We start from the raw sequence: 19,146 nt of genomic DNA on the forward strand, positions 1-19,146 counted from the left end.
ATTAATAGCACTTGCATTATCACACATAATAGGAATTGTCTCATCATACTTCATCTTGATATCTCTAAGAGTTTGCTTCATCCACAAGACTTGAGTACAATAAGATGTTGTTGTAATGTATTATGCTTCTGTAGTAGATAATGACCATGAATCTTGTTTCTTACTCAACCAAGAGAGCAATTTGTCTCCCAAGAAAAATGCATCACCACTTGTACTTCCCCTATCATCAATGCATCCAACCCAATTGCCATTTGTATATACTTTTAAAGTGAAATCATCATGCTTCTTATACCATAATTCATAATTCAAATTCCCTTTCAAATATCTAAATATCATTTTCACTACTTGAAAATGAGATTGGTTAGGATTTTCTTGATATCTAGCAACCAAACAGACAACCTAAAATTATATATGGTCTTTAAGTAGTCACATACAACAATCCTCCAATCATAGATTTTTTATTGTTTCTAATCCATCATCCTTGCTTAACTTACAACTAGTAGCCATAAGGGGTAGCAACTGGTTTAGAATTATCCATCCCAAACTTCTTCATCTCCTTGATATACTCGATCTAAAAAATAAAAATACCTTTTTTTGAATGAGTAACTTGAAGACCAAGAAATAATGACAAGTCACCTATCATAGACATCTCAAATTCCTTCTGCGTCTCTTCTACAAAATTCTTACATACATTATCATCCCCTTCAAATATAATATAATCAACATACACAACAACAATCAATAGTTTATCACCTTCAATTTTGAAATAAATATTATTATATAGTTCCTTTTCTAAAGTTTTGTTGCAAAAAATACCTATTCAACCTTGCATACCAAGTTCTAGGAGTCTCCTTTAGTCCATAAAATGGCTTCTTGAGTCTACAAATTATATCTAGATCTTCTAACAACTTGAATCAATCTAGTTTCTCAATGTATACTTCATCTTTAATCTCTCCATTCAATAATGTTGACTTGACATCCATCTAATATACTTTAAAGTTCTTATAAGCAACAAATGCAAGAAACGTCCTTATAGCCTCCATTCTTGCAACCAGAGAAAATATATCCTCAAAATCTATGTTTTTTGTAGGAATTATCAATTCCCCAAGACCTACAAATAGCGATAAACTTTCACAAGAGAGAAGACGATATTTCACCAGACATGATGATTGCATTGAGATGATTGAAAATGCACATGATCTCTCCTTATAAAGGAAAGAGTGAAATGCAAGCACCGATGAGGTGTGAGGATAGGTGCAACCACCCTACACAAAATACTAGATGAAGGTAACTCATAAAATAATATTAACCTTACCTACCACGTAGGAAAAGATAATACCTAAGTAAACTTAAGATTGGAGTAAAATAATAATTTACTCCAACATCCCCCCTTAAGTGCAACTTAGGGAGAAGATTATTATGCAATATGAGCAAGATGGGTCCCAACAACTAGGCCATTTTAGGTACCCATGTACAATGCACATGCAATGAAAAGAAATCTCACATAAAATGGAGAAAAAGGAGAAAACCTCATGGGACAAAACTCCTCTCCAAAAAGGAGATAAACAAACAAGCAAACCATGATGCATGAAGTAATCAAGACCCCCCAAGGACTATATACATCATCTATATACAATCAAGTATCCCCCCATAGGAAGGAAATAGAGAGTATATATGCCCCACCCCCGCCCCCCCCACACCATAATGGATCATGTCTTGCAAGAATGGTGAGTATTCGAAGGCAAAACATTGTACAATGCCTACAAAGAACATTTATCCCCTTGAAAAGAAGATACACCAAGTACAAATGCAAGAATGCTTCCCATTTTGGATATGAATTAGGAGTGGTAGCCAAATGTAGAATGAGGATGTATCTGAAATCTGCTCATATGTCATCAAGTCCTTAGATTAAGATGCCACAAACCAATCAAGTATACACCCAATCATAATAGAAGGTGACAAGTGAGGAATCAATGGAAACTGATTTTGAACAAGATCCAAAGGAAAAGATGAAGTGACATTGGTGCCACAACTATTATCAAATAGGAGAGATGCCTCTGCCACAACTATTATCAAATATGAGAGATGCCTCTAAAATCTAAATGGGAGTCTCCAAGCTCAAATAATCCATCACATAAGAATGATCAAACCGGACCATAGAATGTGACAAATCAAGTGAATGAGGAAACTCATAACTATGAATCTCCAAATGTGATGAAACCATCATCAAAGAGAAGAGAAATCCCTTAAAGCATGTCTCCCAAATCTGAAAAGTGACATTCCACAAACAAAGCACAAATATCTGGCAAGTAGGAATCCCAATCAGGAAGACAAATAGATACCTGCTACTCAGGAATGATTGAAGTCTCAAGTGAATGTGAAGGATGATCAACTATCTCTGATGAAGAATCAGAACCTTTGAAGTATCTGCAATCTCATCAAAAGTCTCCAAATCCTCCAAAGGATCACAAGCATGGGTTACCAATTCTGAAGAATAAAGAGGCGCATTGGAGTTGGAAAGAGGAGCATTGAGAGATGGATGAGTATCATGATAACCATATACCTCTCAAATGTGGGTCCAAAGAGCATGAGGACACTCAAAGTGAATAAGGGACTCTAAAAAGTCATCATCAACATGCTCAAAAATGAATCTAAAAACTCCATCTCTAAAGCCTTTCCAAATACTATACTCCCAAAGTATGCTAACACAAGGAACTTCATTGTACAGATATGACAATAAATCCCACTCATTAAGATACGCGAGAATTAAATTATGCCATTGCCTATAATTCCCTTTTTCCAAAGTAATTAAAACATTCATTATGACTAATTCTTCAACAACAAAAAAAATGTCTTCGAATATGTAGTGTCGCGGTTTAAACACTTTGTTGGTGAAGCGGCCACCAAGGTTCAAATCTTTGTTGGGCCATTGTGCTCGCAAGGCCTTGTGCCTTCATTAAGCAATTGTGCTCGTGGATTTGCAGTCACATTAAAAAGTTTACCAGACATAGTTTTAAAAAAATAAATAAATTAGTGCCATCACAAATACAAATTCGCAATGAAATGAACATGATTTCTGCAGCAAGATATGGTGGGGCTCGATACAAACGATGAAATGGCAGTTACATGTGCCACCAATTCACTGATGCAAGCCAACAATTCTGTACGACAAATTTGGCACCTGACTTTGTAATAAGAAGTTTGCAAAAAAAATGGCGAATAAGATGAAAGGTGAGCCGTGGAAAGCTTGCAGAACAAAATGATCAATCAAGTGCCTATAGATATGGGCTAATCAAGGTAACAAAATCATTGTGATCTGGATGAAATGCAACCGATCCGGTGATGTCAAACCACACAATGATTAATGCAAACAAATGGTGAACCCCATAGGCAAAAAATGGATCACCCGTCCACAATACTATGGAGCCCTTGCACATGTGAGAGTTCTTGGCAACATATCCAAGTCTTGCTAAGAAGAATGGCCGCCCATAGTGAAATCCTCCATTCAATCAAAGAACTTCACAAGTGAATCAAATCGGCCAGAATGAACTTGCAACGTTATATGGAAGTGCCTACAAACAAACAATAGCACCATGTCAAACACACAAGCTGATCTGATCAGGTAAAAATAAAACGCCCGCTCATAACCCACAAGACACTATAACAGAGATCTATAAAAAATGTGAGCCTCTACACTGTTGAGAGTGCCAATAAATGGGATAAATACTAGCAAATAATGAAGCACGATCTGCAATTGATGAATGCCAAATAATGTCGGTATAAAAAGAAGCACGAACTCAGCACATAATGATATGGAGCTTGGAGATACTGCAATGAAACCTGTGAGGAAGCTTAAAAACAAGGCCGAATCAATATGACTGCCAACAAACACAGATCCAATCATCAAAGATGATGACGCCAACAATCACAGTTTATAGATATTGCCTTGATTATAATGAAATGGATTGCAGGAAAAAATAATTGTTTCCTCCAAACAATAATTTTGCCTAGCCATGACCAAAGCATAGAAATAATATTGCGCAAATGATAAAGTCGTGAACAGGTGCAAATCAACAGCCACCAGTAATGATATGGCAAAATAGAAAACAATACAAAACTGCGGCCTTCCCAAAATGCAAATGGAGCTACTCTTTCAAAAAAATTGCTCAAGAGTCATTGATGCCAAGGGAACATCACAATCCACCATAGGCAAAATAGAAATTTGACTAAATTTCAAATGCTAGTAAGATGAAAAATCACCATAAGAAAGTGACTGGAATTGCAGTTCATTCGAGGCATATATGCCTCAACCGCAGATCAACTTTCTTAAGATCTGACCTCAAAGCCTCTTGATGAAAATTCTCAAGGATGGAAGGAGTGGTTGAATGTTGGGTTTGTAGGAATTATCAATTCCCCAAGACCTCCAAACTGTAATACTCTAAAAATGGTCATCTAAACAATTATCTTATTTATTTTATTGAATATCCTATTTATTTTATTGAGTATCGTAGCATATTTAATTAAATAAATCAATTTATCATTAAATCATCAAAAAAAAGAATTAATTGACAAAAAAGAATTAAAATTTGAGAAAAGAAATCAAATGGAGATAATTTTGAAAAACAAATTAAAAATTGATAAATAATCTCAAAAAAAACAATTAAAACACTTAAATATTAAAATTGAATGAAATAGAGAATTAATCAGTTTTTTCCTCATTTTATCTTAATTTTAGTTCAATTTCTTTTAAAACTGAGAAAAGCATCCAATCACATCAATTCATCTAGATTGTGCTTCCTCTTGGAAAATCTTGACCACTCATCATCATTTGATCTCAGTTGTTGGTTTCTTTCTGAATTTTCTATAAATTCGAGCTCTCATCTTTCATTCAAGAATCCTGGAGAATATATTGTTATTATGTTATTTTTGCTCTAGGTTCATTGAGATATTGCATATTAGTTATTTCATATTGCTTAAATCATTTAGCTTAAATATTCATATATTGCTTAAATTGTGTTAGATTAATCTTGCATATCTAACTTAAATCTTGCACCCATTTAGCTCAAATCCATGCTCATATAGATTAAACATCCTTCGTTTAGTTGTTGTCTAGTCACTGGATAGCTTAGCAATCTGAGAGCAATCTAAACTTGCATCTACTAGAAGGCAATGGGTCGCTTTGTAATGGTTTATTATTTATTGATTATTGATTTACTAACCATGCATCTAATGACTTAATTGAAGTGTTGTGTATTCCAGATACAGATACAGGTCCACTTTTCACACACACATTTTTGGCACCCACCGTGGGGCCAAAGACTACATTTTTCGGCCTCAAAATCATTTTTTTCTATCCTACAAGTCTCATCCGTCCAGTCGCTACTAAATATCGTACGAGTAGTATTACTGCATCGTATGACATTCTGTCAATATCTCTGTTTTATCATACGAATCAGGAAAGGGGCTCGTACGAATTTCTGCTCTGAATATCTGATTGTATTCTTTGTCGTTTGATGCTCAGTTCTAACTCGTACGAGAAAAGGTTTTTGTCATTTGCTTTTATGAGAATTATCGTACGATTCTATATTCTGTTGGGTTAAAACAAGTTTCATTCTTCAGGTTTTCTGTTCAATTTTGATTACACTGACGCTAACCCTGAATTGTCTTCTGTCTGCCTAAGATTTTCACAGTCTAACCAGTTTCTTGCAGAACGCTTGTCAAAGAATTTATCAATCAAACATACGCCTGTCAAAGAATAAAAACAACATGACTATTGATGCGTTGTTTTTGCAGGTTGCCTCAAGAGAATCAACCAAACATCGTGTATTCTTTAAATTCATTTTTAGGCACCTAAATTGCTATCTGGTTAAAGAACAAATCTACATTTCATGTTTTAAGAAAATTCTGAGAGGTACGAGAGTATGCTCTTGTCTGTATAGACAATCAGAAATCCAGACCCTTGAGGCATTTTATTTAAGTTTGAGATCTGTATATCTTTAGCGGGTCTGCCCTCCCGACGAGCTAATAACTCTATAGCCATTATGGTCAGTGAGAGGGAACGACCCAAGTGGGGACAGCTAAACGCCAAGTACTCCAACCCACTATAAAACAAACATGATTTGATGAAAATCAAGTCAACGGCAGTGCTCGGGAATAGCTCTCCTATGTACCTTTGGATATATTAAACCTTGGTTTTCAAGACTGAGAGACCTCTTAATTGAGTTTATACCTCGACGCATCGAATGGACCCCTTACTAGTCCCAATTCAAATTAGAAGCTACCTGAATCACCTCTGAAAGGTTGATAATATTTATGCAAGAGAGATAATAACTCTCCCAAGACACTTGCCATATCATGCCCCCATTAGCATTTGGAGTCAGCTAATACAACGTTGAGAATCCATTGCGTGAGACTCAGTGGCCGTATTCTGATTAGCTATTGGGTGTGTACCTAAGTCAGCAAGCAAAGGTTTTCTTCTCTAAGCCAACTTCCATAGGGTTTGCATGTTGTGATTGGAGTTATTATTCGTATTACGTGTTTTCTTTGTTTTCATCCCTGAAACTGAAACTGGAATACCAAAAATAGAGAAAACAATACCAAATAACTCAGTGATAAACTTTGTCAGTGTCAAAAACTAGTCCTCGTCAGTCATCAAAAACTCAGTCTGCCTCAAAACTAGTCATACTCAGTCATTGAAAACTCAGAATTTAACCTATGTCCAGACACAGTCGTACGAGTCTTCTGATTTATCGTCCTGTTTCATTTTTTGTGTCATATGATATTTCATCAGTCCTAACAGTCTGTCATTTGAGCCTCCATCTTGTGTCGTATGAGCCCTAATTATCTGTCTTCTGGTTCTGAGAATTGTTGTTTCATCTTGAATCCTGTGTCATATGATACTCTTGCACTGAACAGTCTATCGTTCTAGACATACCCATCTGTCGTATGGTACTAGGCAGCAACTCATATGAAATAGTATTGTCATTTTCCTAAAGCTATTACACTATCGTCTGGTCCTGTAAAACTTGTCATACGAATCTCTAATTTTGCCAGTCCAGAACCGTCAGACTTGCCTAAAATAGTCTACAGCGAGCCTAAAACTGGTTATCATCCTCCTGAGCATAAACAACCTTGATAGTGTACCCCTACCATTGCGTTGCACGATTTTGTCAATCATCTTCCAACTACTTCAATCAACTACTTATCAAACCTAAGTTAACTTAGATAACGTCTTACACAGGATAGATCATTCCCGAAACCAGACCAGATCTTAGTTACTTCACTCAATCACTACGTTAAACAAACAACTAGCTACAATTTGATCTTGACTTCTACAACACATCTAGCTCTCGGTCTCGTCGGTTGTAATGCCCATTCAAACCAGAAGTTCTCACAGCAAAATAGACAAAGGATAAAGAACACCCTTTTCATCAAACGACAATCCATTCTTTGTAGAAAACCTCGTCCCAAATAAACCATCATCGTCACAAATACTAGTTTATGATCTACCAATCTTTGGTCAGGCCCTATCTCCCACCATGTCTGGAGAAAGGTAGGAAAAACAAGCTGCTAAACACAAAACTTATGATGACATCAGTATCCATGATACCAACAGTAATTCCTCATCAAGTGAATCTGAAGCCTCTGAACCTCCAGAAAAAGATATTCATAAATGTAAAAACGATAAAGATTTTTGAAAAATGATGAAGGTTATCATGGCTAGAGAAAAAGAAGACTATTTATGATGTGGAGACCCTCATCACTAAAGAGGAAGAGACACCATTTGGAATGCTAAACAAAAAATTACAAGCATTGCGAACTGAGATCACAGAACTGAAAAACAAGGATAAATCACCAAAACAATATTCTCTGGACACAATATGCCCATTCCCATTTGACAAAAACCTTTACATGCCTCCATTTCCCTCAAACGTAGAAATGCCTAAGTTTGACAAATATGACGGGAATACAGATCCTCAAGATCATATCAGAGAATTTTGTACTTTATGTATGGAGTTCATGCATGACGAAACGTATCTCATGCGCCTTTTCCCGAGAAGTTTAGGGGGGCAAGCTATGGAATGGATCTCAAGTCTACCTATGGGGATAAAAACTTTTGAAGAATTAATCCAACTATTTCTACAACAATACTCCTATAACATTCGTTATCCAGTCACTATGATAGAGCTTTGCAATACCAAACAAAAAGTAGGAGAACCCTTTCTCACTTTTCTCCAACGATGGAGAAAGATGTTCTCTAGATATTCACATACTATTCCAGATTTTAAGAAGATGGATATATTTGTTAACAACTTAATCCCTGAATTGAAATACATCGTCCAAATGCAAGTACACCCTTCATTCAACAAAATGGTAGATAATTCCCTCATAATGGAAGATGTGCTTATAAAAAAGGGAGATATATCACTTTGGAAAGAAACATCACAAGGTTCTAGCTCTAAAGAAAAGAACAAATACTGGAAATACGGAAAAGATAACAACAGAAACATTGTTAATGATGGAATAGTAAACATCGTTAATGCAAAAATAAAATCCACAATATTTGACTTGGCTAGTGTCACACAAGCACTCAAGGCAGCTGAAACTGCAGCAGAAAATCTGCCAAATAAACCAAGAGAATGGTTTAAAGAGAAACCTTGGCTTGCAAAGCCTAAGCATGAGTTTACTCCTCTAGATGAATCATATGAATCAACTTTTAAAACTTGATTGGCAAATGATCTGATAACATTGCCAGACAATTCTAGACCATATGATCTAGAAATTAAACCCAAATGGTGGAGAGAAAATGAATACTATAACTACCATCAGAACAAGGGACATAACACAAACAACTGCATGAAACTTCGACATGAAATTCAAGATCTCATCGACGCTCGCAAAATTGTTGTTGGAAATCACATGACTAATGTTGATCATAAGGCCTTTAAAGATCCCTTACCGACTTATGAACAAGGAGATTCCTCAAAATCCAAGGGAGGTGCTAGAGTCAATTATACCTACACTAACAATGACAACATGATCAACATGATTGAATTTTTCCAACCTGAATATTGCAATGTGATCATAATCAAAGATAAACAAAATCAAGCACAAACTGCTAATGCTGTGACCCGCACTCAAAAGAAGGTTACTCTCCAAGGAGCTAGTTCCTCAAATTTTGCTCAAACAACATCAAACCTACCAACTCCTTCAAATAGACAAACAGACACAATCATGGCCAAATCAAAATAGTTGGCTTCATCATCCTCTCCCGATTATAGTATTGTTGAACAATTGAAAAGAACTAATGCTCAAATCTCCATTTTGGAACTGCTTAAGATCTCTGCTGCTCATAGAGAGATCCTAGACAAGGCTTTGCTCACCACTAGTGTCCCTAAACATTTAGACGTAGATTGGTTTCAATCTATGGTGGGTCACCTGACTTCACCTCATTACCTCACTTTCTCTGAAGAAGATGATAACTCACTGAGTCACCCGCATAACCAGCCATTACACATCGATGGAGGCATTGGGTTGAATATCTATACCTACAATCTACTGACACAGCTGGGATTTTCTGAAAATGTTATTGATCCAACAAAGAAAATAACAATCAAAGCTTATGATGAAGAGGAAAGAACCTCTAAAGGTCTGGTACTATTACCAATCAAGGTAGGACCTGTGGAAAGAGATGTCATCTTTCAGGTCCTTGACCTTCCTCTTTCATACAACATCTTACTGGGCAGGCCATGGATTCATGAAATGAAAGTAGTACCATCTATGTATCATCAGTGATTGAAATTTCCTTATAATGGACTTGAAGTCAGTATTCCTGTTGATACAAGTTATACCTGCAATGCATTAATGCAGAGTGTTGATGCTTTTGTTCCTCATAATAGAGAAGCCTCTACAGCTGAAAGTTAGGAATCTTTGTTGAAAGATATAGAGAAGAAATTGAAAATCACAAACACCAGCATAGATGGCTACAAGATAGAGTGTGTACTCTCACTAATGTCTCTTCCTCCATCACCAAGACAGTTGAGAAAACCATCAGAGGTTATGAAGCCACAAATTTCAACTCCAAAAGTCTTTTATGATGGTCTCTTTATACAACCCTCTACTTCCCTTGTAGATGAAATCAAAGAGAATGTTGCTCTCAAATGGCTTTTCAAAGAAGATAGTGCAAACAAAGAAATACGACATTGTGAGATTTCCCTAACACGATATGGTCTAGGCTATAAGATGCTTCAATGCATGGGATATTCAGGAACCAATCCTCTAGGAAAGCACCAAGAAGGTATTGTTGAACCTATTCAATTACAAACTAAGTCTACAAACAATAAAGTTGGACTGGGATACGATCCAAGAAAGTCATCAGATCAAAAACGTACTCCTCACCATCAACCTAAGTGGAAGAAAAAGGTACTACCTTCAACATCACAGGAAATTAATACTCAACAAACTCAAGACGAGTGTGACGATGAACAAGAAGAATTGCCAACCCAGAGAGGAAGCAGATGGTAATCAATTTCCAATTGTATCAGCTATAACACTACAGAAAGTAGAAGTCCCAGATGATATGAGAGAATAAGTATACAAAATCAGAGAATTGTTTGCACCACTGAACATTTTGGTCACATATACTAGTAGACAACAAGTAGAAGATTCAGAAACTGATTCAAATGAGTATGAATGGGGTCCAGACCATCTCTCAGATACATCTACTACAAAAACCCCTGAAGAATCCAATGATATCGCAGATGATGCATAAGAGCTGATACGCTTAAAGATGCAAAAGGAAATAGAAGAAATCGGACTAAAAAGACAAGAAGACTATGAACAATAGCTGGAGGAAGAAAGGACACAAGAAATTTCTTCACCCACTAACTCTCCCTCTAATAAGATAGGACAAATCAGGTATGGAACTACAAAAGAATAATTAGAAGCTACAAAAGCAGGACCAGTTATTAGTCCAGAGGAAGCTGAATTGAAAAGATGACAGGGATTAACAGAACCATCAAGGCTATGTCCACAAGTGTGTCAAATGCAAGTGATCAATGAACCAAATCACGAAGGAACTTGCAGCATCAAAGATGTAGGTATTGATACTATATATACTTTTACTAAACCACTTAAAGACGAGTCATAAACTTCATCTTATGACTCTGCTAACTTAGACAGAAGCTCTATTTATAACAACAAATTTTCAACAACACATTATGACTACTTTGTCATGAATGTTGAGATGCTATCTACTGACCCTATTACTGTCACATCATGGTAGGTGACGATGCTAGAAGTAGGTCGTTTGAGTTAGGTCCAATAAACACTAACATGAATTTCGATAATCGTGTTGTAACTCTTCCTGGTCTCGAGACACACACGCAAGGTAGTCTTCTGGAACTCGACTGGTCGGTCTGAAGTCATGATGATAGTACCATGAACTCCCTTGAACCTGTTCAAACCTTATCTTTAATACATCCTGAACTAATTGACTGTACTCTTTATAACCAACCTTTGAATATACCCACATTCGCCAATGACTACACACTAGCCTACTATCTTAATGCAGTGGAACCAATGAACTCTCCCACCAGTGAGCAAAGTGAGAACATGACTGAAACAAACATCAAGTATCTCAGTCACAAAAATCAAAAAAAGAAAAATAAGATATTTGATGGCGAAAACCACATTGTGGCGGTGTTAGAATCAAAGATAGTAAAAATAAAGGACGTACTAAAGGTGAAAACCTCTCTGAGGTACCTGAAGGTGAGATACTTGATATGTTGCCAAGTCACTTCCAAGAAAGGTCTTCAATATTGATTGAACCAACTCAACCAGTCAATATTGGAAGTCAAGAAACGTTGCATATCATTCATTTAGCTCAATCACTATCAGCAACCTCTTTTCAGAAAAGAAGATCAACTTTGCATGGACATACTCTGATATACCAGGACTAGATCCTGATCTCATCATGCATCATCTCTCTATTACACCAGGAGTTAAACCAGTCAAGAAAAAACTTTGTAAGACGCGTCCTCATGTGGTACTGCTAGTCAAGATTGAGCTAGAAAAATTGCTAAAAGTTGGATTTATCAGAGCTATAGACTATGCAGAATGGATATCAAACATAGTACCTGTATCAAAGGTAGACAAATCTATTAGAGTTTGCACAGACTTCAGGGATCTCAACAAAGCATGTCTGAAAGACGATTTTACATTCTCAACATTGATATGGTAGTAGATATGACTGTTGGATATGAGATGTATTCATTAATGGATGGATTATCTGGTTACAATTAGATCAAGATAGCTCCTGAGGATCAAGAAAAGACAACCTTTACATGTGCATGGGGAACCTTTTGCTAGAATGTCATGCCATTCGGGTTAAATAACATAGGAACAACTTACCAAAGAGAAGTAACCGCTATCTTCCACGATATGTTGCACAAAAACATGGAAGATTATGTTGATGACACCCTAGTAAAATCCATGAAGAGATCTACGCATATTCAAGAACTAGGCCTCATACTAGATAGAATGGAACGATTCAAGCTCCGGCTAAATCCTAAAAAATGTGCATTTGGAGTAACATCAGGAAAATTGCTTGGTTACATAATTTCAAAGAAAGGAATTGAGGTTGACCCTGAAAAGGTCCAAGCTATAATGGAAATGCCTCCACCCAAGAATATCAGTCAAATGAGAAGTTTACAAGGACGTCTTCAATCAATAAGGCACTTTATATCTCAGCTAGCAGACAAAGCTCAACCCTTCACAAAGGTATTAAAGAAAGGAGTTCAATACAACTGGGACAAATATTGTGAACAACATCTAAAACAAATCAAAGTTTATATGTCTAATCCACCCATATTAATGCCACCGGTTCAAGGTAAGTCATTGATTCTATACATATCAGCTATAGATAGTTCACTGGGGGCACTTCTAGCACAACAGGATGAGAATAAAAAGGAAAGAGCTATATATTACATCAGCATACATTGGTGTCTTATGAAATGAACTACACTATAATAGAAAAAGCATGTTTGGCATTAGTCTTTGCATCACAGAAATTAAGACACTACATGTTAGCACACTCTATTAAGCTAGTGGCTAAGATTGACCCACTCAAATATCTTCTCAGTAAAGCAAAGTTCATAGGAAGATTGGCTAAATGGGTCATGATTCTTACAGAATTTAATATTGAATATGTGGAACGTAAAGCCATCAAAGGACAAGTTATTGCATATCAACTTGTTGATACTCCACTTGAAGACAGTCAACCTCTGCATATAGAATTTTTGGACGAATCAATCATGCACCTTACTCAACAATCATGGAAGATGTTCTTTGATGGGTCTTTCACTCAACATGGCTCTAGTGCCAGAATACTTTTTATTACTCCTCAAAAATATTCAACCCCAAAAGCTTACAAGATCCTCTTCCCTTGCACAAACAGCATTGCAGAATATGAAGCTTTGGTAAATGGGATCAAGTTGGCCATCGAGTGGAAGATTGTTGAATTAAAGATCTATGGAGATTCTCAACTCATTAACAATCAAATCAATAATCTATATCAGACAAGAGATGAGAAACTGATGCCTTATAAGAGAATGTTGGATGATCTCAAGAAATACTTTACCTTTGTATCATTTTAGCAAATCCCCAGATTAGCAAATAGAGCAGTGGATGCAATGGCCACCTTGGCATCTATACCATAGCTACAGAAATCTAATTTTTGCTTTGAATTCCTAGTGGAAGAGTTGCATTATCCTGCCTATGACTCTCCCGAGTCCCAGATGGTCTATTTAATTGTTGGACATGATTCATCTCGCTATAGCCACATTTACTCTTACCTGCCTGACCAAGTTGTCCCTGCTAATCTTTCCTGAAATGAAAAAAGGAACCTAATCTGGAATGCGTCATGGTACATCATCATTGCTAACGACCTATTTAGGTGAGGTTTAGATAGTAATTTTCTTAGATTCTTAGAAACTGAGGAGTCACAGCACGCATTATCCGAGGTTCATGAAGGTGTTGTGGATCTCATTCAAACGGTCTAACTTTAGCATGAAAACTACTAAGGGTTGGCTACTACTGGCAAGACATGGAGAAAGAATCTATAAAATTTGCTAAAACCTGTGAAAAGTGTCAGCTACATGGGAACCTTATACACACTCCAGCAAGGGATCTCATACCCTTTGTTACACATTGGCCCTTTCAACAATGGGTGTTTGATCTAATTGGCCAGATATATCCTGCATCATCTAATGAACACAAGTTTATTATAGCTACCACTGAGTACTTCACTAAGTGGGTAGAAGTGGTTCCGCTCATCAAAGCAACTGGTAAACAAGTAGCTTTGTTCATCCTTAATTATATCATCTGCAGGTATGGTATACCTTCATCCATTATAACTGACAATGGAGGACGGTTCAAGAACAAAGATCTAAATGAACTCTATGAAAAATTCAAAATAAAACAACACTGGTCATCTGTGTACTACCCTCAAGGTAATGGACAAGCTGAAGCATCTAACAAGAATCTGTTGACTATCTTATAGAGAACACTAAATAAATCAGGAAAGGATTGGCATCTGCAGCTCAATCTTGCCCTATGGGCTTATAGAACAAGAATCGGAACACCTACTGGGGCTACACCTTTTTCTTTGGTGTATGGGTCCGAAGCAGTATTACCTATTGAAGTGGAAATATCATCTCGAAGAGTTTCTTTGCAAGGTCTTGTTACTGATGAAGACTACAGAATAGCTAGATTGCAAGAACTTGAATTGTTGGATGAACGTCGACAAGTGGCGTTTGATCATCTAAGAGCATATCAAAAGAGAATGTCTAGAGGTTATAACAAAAAGGTTTGACAATGAGAATTTTAGGTTGGTTACCTTGTTCTAAGAGAAAATCCTAAGAATCAATAGTTTCGAGACAATAAAGGGAAGTTTGAACCCAACTGGTTGGGTCCCTACATCGTTACTGTAGCCTTTGGCTCTGGTGCCTATCAACTCTCAACATTAGAAGGACAACAGCTCTGCAAACCAATCAACACCATCCACCTGACGAAATTCTTCACCTAAATATTCTCTGCTCTAGCAGCCTATACAGCTAAAAAGTCCTGAAGAAATCCTAAAAAATCAGAAAAAGTCTTGAAGAAATCCTAAAAATCAGAAAATCCTGAAGAAATCCTAAAAATCAGAAAAAGTCTTGAAGAAATCCTAAAAAATCAGAAAAAGTCCTGAAGAAATCCTAAAAACCAGAAAAAGTCCTGAAGAAATCCAAAAACAAAAAGGGAAAAAGAGAGAAAATGCCTTGGTGAAAACTTGGTAAACAGGCACCTTGGTAAAAAATATATATATGAATCTCTGCCAAGCAAGTGAAAACCTGGCAAATAGGCATCTCTTGTACTCAAGCGCTCCATCTATCAACGCAACATTGGCATTTTCACTTTCATGCATCTTTTCTTTCGCCTGTACATATTTCAGACACTTTTGTGACATCCTGGTTCGTTGGAACCCTCATGGCTTGAAACTGATCAATGTCCTAGTCTTAGCGTAATCGACAGAGCACATTACATTTCCTAACCAGTATCAACCAAGTCATCTTTACATTAGTGAAACCTGGTCGTCCACTCTGAGTCACTCACCTTTCTCTTGACTACTGAAGAGTTTTATCACTGAGTACACAAGCAAAACAACATTACTAAAAACAATCACTAAACAGTTTGAGCTATGCATGAAAATTTTCTTTGTGTGTTGTCTTTTATATTGGTTTTCATTTATTATCCCTCTGAGTAACTCAAGGAAGTCTATCTTGACTAAGAGGAGCAAGGATTGGGGGCATAATATTTTCTTTGTTTTCTTCTTGTAGGAATGATTCTGATGATCTGGAAACATCTAAATTAGCTTGGAGTCTGTGATAAGAGCCTTCACATCAAGGTGAAATCACCACACATACCTCGACTCCGCTTATTTGAATGCTACAAGGAGGTTCCCATCATTTCTTTGTCTGTTTTGAGGGAATTTCTTTATCATGCAATCCAGGTCCCTACGAAATCTATCCAAGGATATGAACGAAAAGGGTCATTGCGGACGAGATAATTAATATTGCACATGAAAAGCAAGGAACTCTAATCTGCTTGCTATGGTTGTAAAATGCTCAGTGATGAACCTTAAGCATTTCAAATCCAATGACTAGGTTTAGGTTGCATTTCATTTTGCATATCATTTTGCACTAATACATTTGGCCTAAAATTCCGACGGAGAAGGTATATTGTGACCAAATTTGATTTTTTTTTTTAAATGCCCGATTTTGTCAGAATTCCAACGTCAATGCAAAATTTGGTTTTGACGGAGAAGGAATTGGCAATGACATTTTGGTTTTTTTAGAAAAAGTGCCCGCGTTCATCGAAATTCCGACGACCACATGCATTACTTCAAAAAAAAAAAAAAAGACCAAGTCATTTCATAAATCTCGCGTCTTCGTCCGTCGACCTCTGCCATTACTTCATCCCGCCTCTTCCTCCTACCTCTACCATTACAAAATCCAGCCATGGAATGAAATGTTGCAGGAGCAGCTATACCAGGATACCAGGCAACGAGAAACTTTCCTGGAGCTTCATGGTAGGAATTTTGTTATGTTTTTTATTTGTTTTGTGTTTTGTTAGGAATTTTGTTAGGAATTTTGTTATGTTTTTGTTTTTGTGTTTTGTAAGGGTTCCCTAAGAGCCTCCCTCCCTTCAACTAAATTGTCCAGAACCTAACTTGCTCAACCGGGGGTGAACTACCTCCATCCTTTGGACCGGCTTCAATCCCTCTTCCCCGAGATGGAGCATAACAACTGTGGGTCGATCCGACCAGAAAAAAATCAGATGGAATAGATCTTCTTCCACCATAGAATAGTAGGGGCATAAAATAGTAGGGGCCCCGACATAACCCCTCTCTCCATTTATCATTATTCTCGCAAACATGACTGTAGAAGCAACCCACATCCATTTAGCTAATAAACCATTGATCAATTGATCATTTTTCTCACAGACATGATTGGTGAAGTGACCGAAATCAATGACCCTAACCTACACCACACATTGAATGAAGGTATCCCTGAATCTGAAGCAGTGAAGGTGAGCCTCCATCTGGAACGGGGAACCCCTGCAAAGAGAGGTGTTAGTTATTCCTCACTACTTCCCTTCGTTCGACAGAGGCAACAAAGAAAGCAGCCTTGATGATAGATCCATCTTGTGATCCTGTGGGCAACTACTACTATAGTTGTCCTTCACTGCTCTATGCTCTGATATCTGCTACTACTCAAATTGAGGTGAATATGTACAAATTGAGGTGATATCCCTATTGCAGAACCGTGAGAGCACTGTGTAGTGATCGAGTGCTATTTTTTGTCAGTTTTTTGGAAGGGAGCATAAGTGTACCATTAGGAAGGCGGTATAAAATGGTGAAAGATGATAAGATAGGGAGGTAAGATAGGGAGGTAAGTGATGAAGGATGTAATGGTGAAAGAGTAAGTTAGGATATGTTAGGGGTTTGGAAGGTAGGAAAGTGAATGGAGGGAGATAAATTAAGGATGTGAAGGATGGAATGGGGTTAGGTAGGTAAAGTAAAAGTAAGTGTGTATGAGGTTAAGGTTTAGGATAGGATGTAGGAAAGTGGAGGAGGTTAAGATAGGGGATATGAAAGGTAGATGGAAGGTAATAACGATAGGAAGTGAGGTAAAGGTTATGAGGTGTGGGTTAGAAAATAGGGTGTAGGAAATGGAAGGAAGGGTCATATCACTTTGAGAGTTTTCACCAAGATGAGTAGCCTGAGTATGGACCTCAAATCTTACAAGCCATGAGGATCAACTTGTAGTAGAGGAGCATATACTTGCATCTTGGGAGCTTATTAGGATTTTGCCTTGAATTTGGGAAATACACATAGAGGAGATAGAGTATTGATGAATACACATTACCTAGCCTCATCATGCATAAATACAAGAGGTATGTACTATAGCAAGCACATATCATGAGCCAAAGGATCATATCCGAGAGTTGCTTCATCTCCAATCCTCTACATTTTTAAGATCCACAAATGGGGTTGAGGTTAAGTCTTGGTTACTTAGCTTGGACTTATGCTTTGGGTTGCATCTATATGTGAGCAACTTAAAGGCATAATTTTCAATGCAATTTTTGAGAGGACTTGATTCCACCTTGTGGTACTGGGAGGATAAAATGCACCAACTCACATTGGAAACCCTCTCCAGATACCATTTTGGAGTGCTTCAAAGTGTGTTCTATTTCAAAATGTTTTTGATAGAGATGCATAGATGAGTTTTGCAATTTACATAATAAGGTTTCATAGTGGCTCAACATGAGACTTAGTTTTTGGAGTTCTTGTAGTTTGTATATTACATTCAAGACAAGTTACTTGTCAATTATTTCATTAAGGGTGGAAAGCCCAAAATTTCAGTTTTCCTACACATGGCCAATCCAAATGACTTTAGGGTTGCTATGGCAAAGCCTCTTATGGAAAAGGAGGTACATGGGAGGACACAAGAGCCATGAGAGAAGTTTGTAACCAGCTAGGGCAAAGTCTCTCATTTTAGGTATGAGAGACTATAGGGCTATCAAGCTAGGCCTTCTATGACTCAACAACCTTTTAGGGGAGAATATAGTATTTTTTAGTAATTAGGATCTTCTAATTATGGTGGGGCCTAGCCAACATAGGGTTATATGAGAGGCACATGTTATGTATATGTGCCCACAAGGTTTTAGAGTAGGTGGACACCATCCTAGGATGTCAAATTAGATAGTTGATATGTGGGTCTTTACCCTCCCAGCCACTCAACATATACCACCATGGGTCTTTACCCTCCCAACCACTTAACATATACCACCATGGGTCTTTACCCTCCCAAAAACACAAAGGTCAAAGGAAGATTCACTACTGCAACACTCACTTTTTGTGACAGTCTCAAGCACTTAGCTAGGACAGTCACTCCTTTTGTAGTCATTCTTCTTCACACAACACTCTCTAACATTAATTATGATGATAGTGTACCTCCTTAAACCTTCCACCAACACCTAAATCAATACCAAACTCTTTCTCAATCTCACTAATGGACTAATTAACTCAACTCACTGTGAAATTGT

Source organism: Cryptomeria japonica, chromosome 1, assembly GCF_030272615.1.
Source record: "Cryptomeria japonica chromosome 1, Sugi_1.0, whole genome shotgun sequence".
In the NCBI taxonomy this organism is placed as follows: domain Eukaryota; kingdom Viridiplantae; phylum Streptophyta; class Pinopsida; order Cupressales; family Cupressaceae; genus Cryptomeria; species Cryptomeria japonica.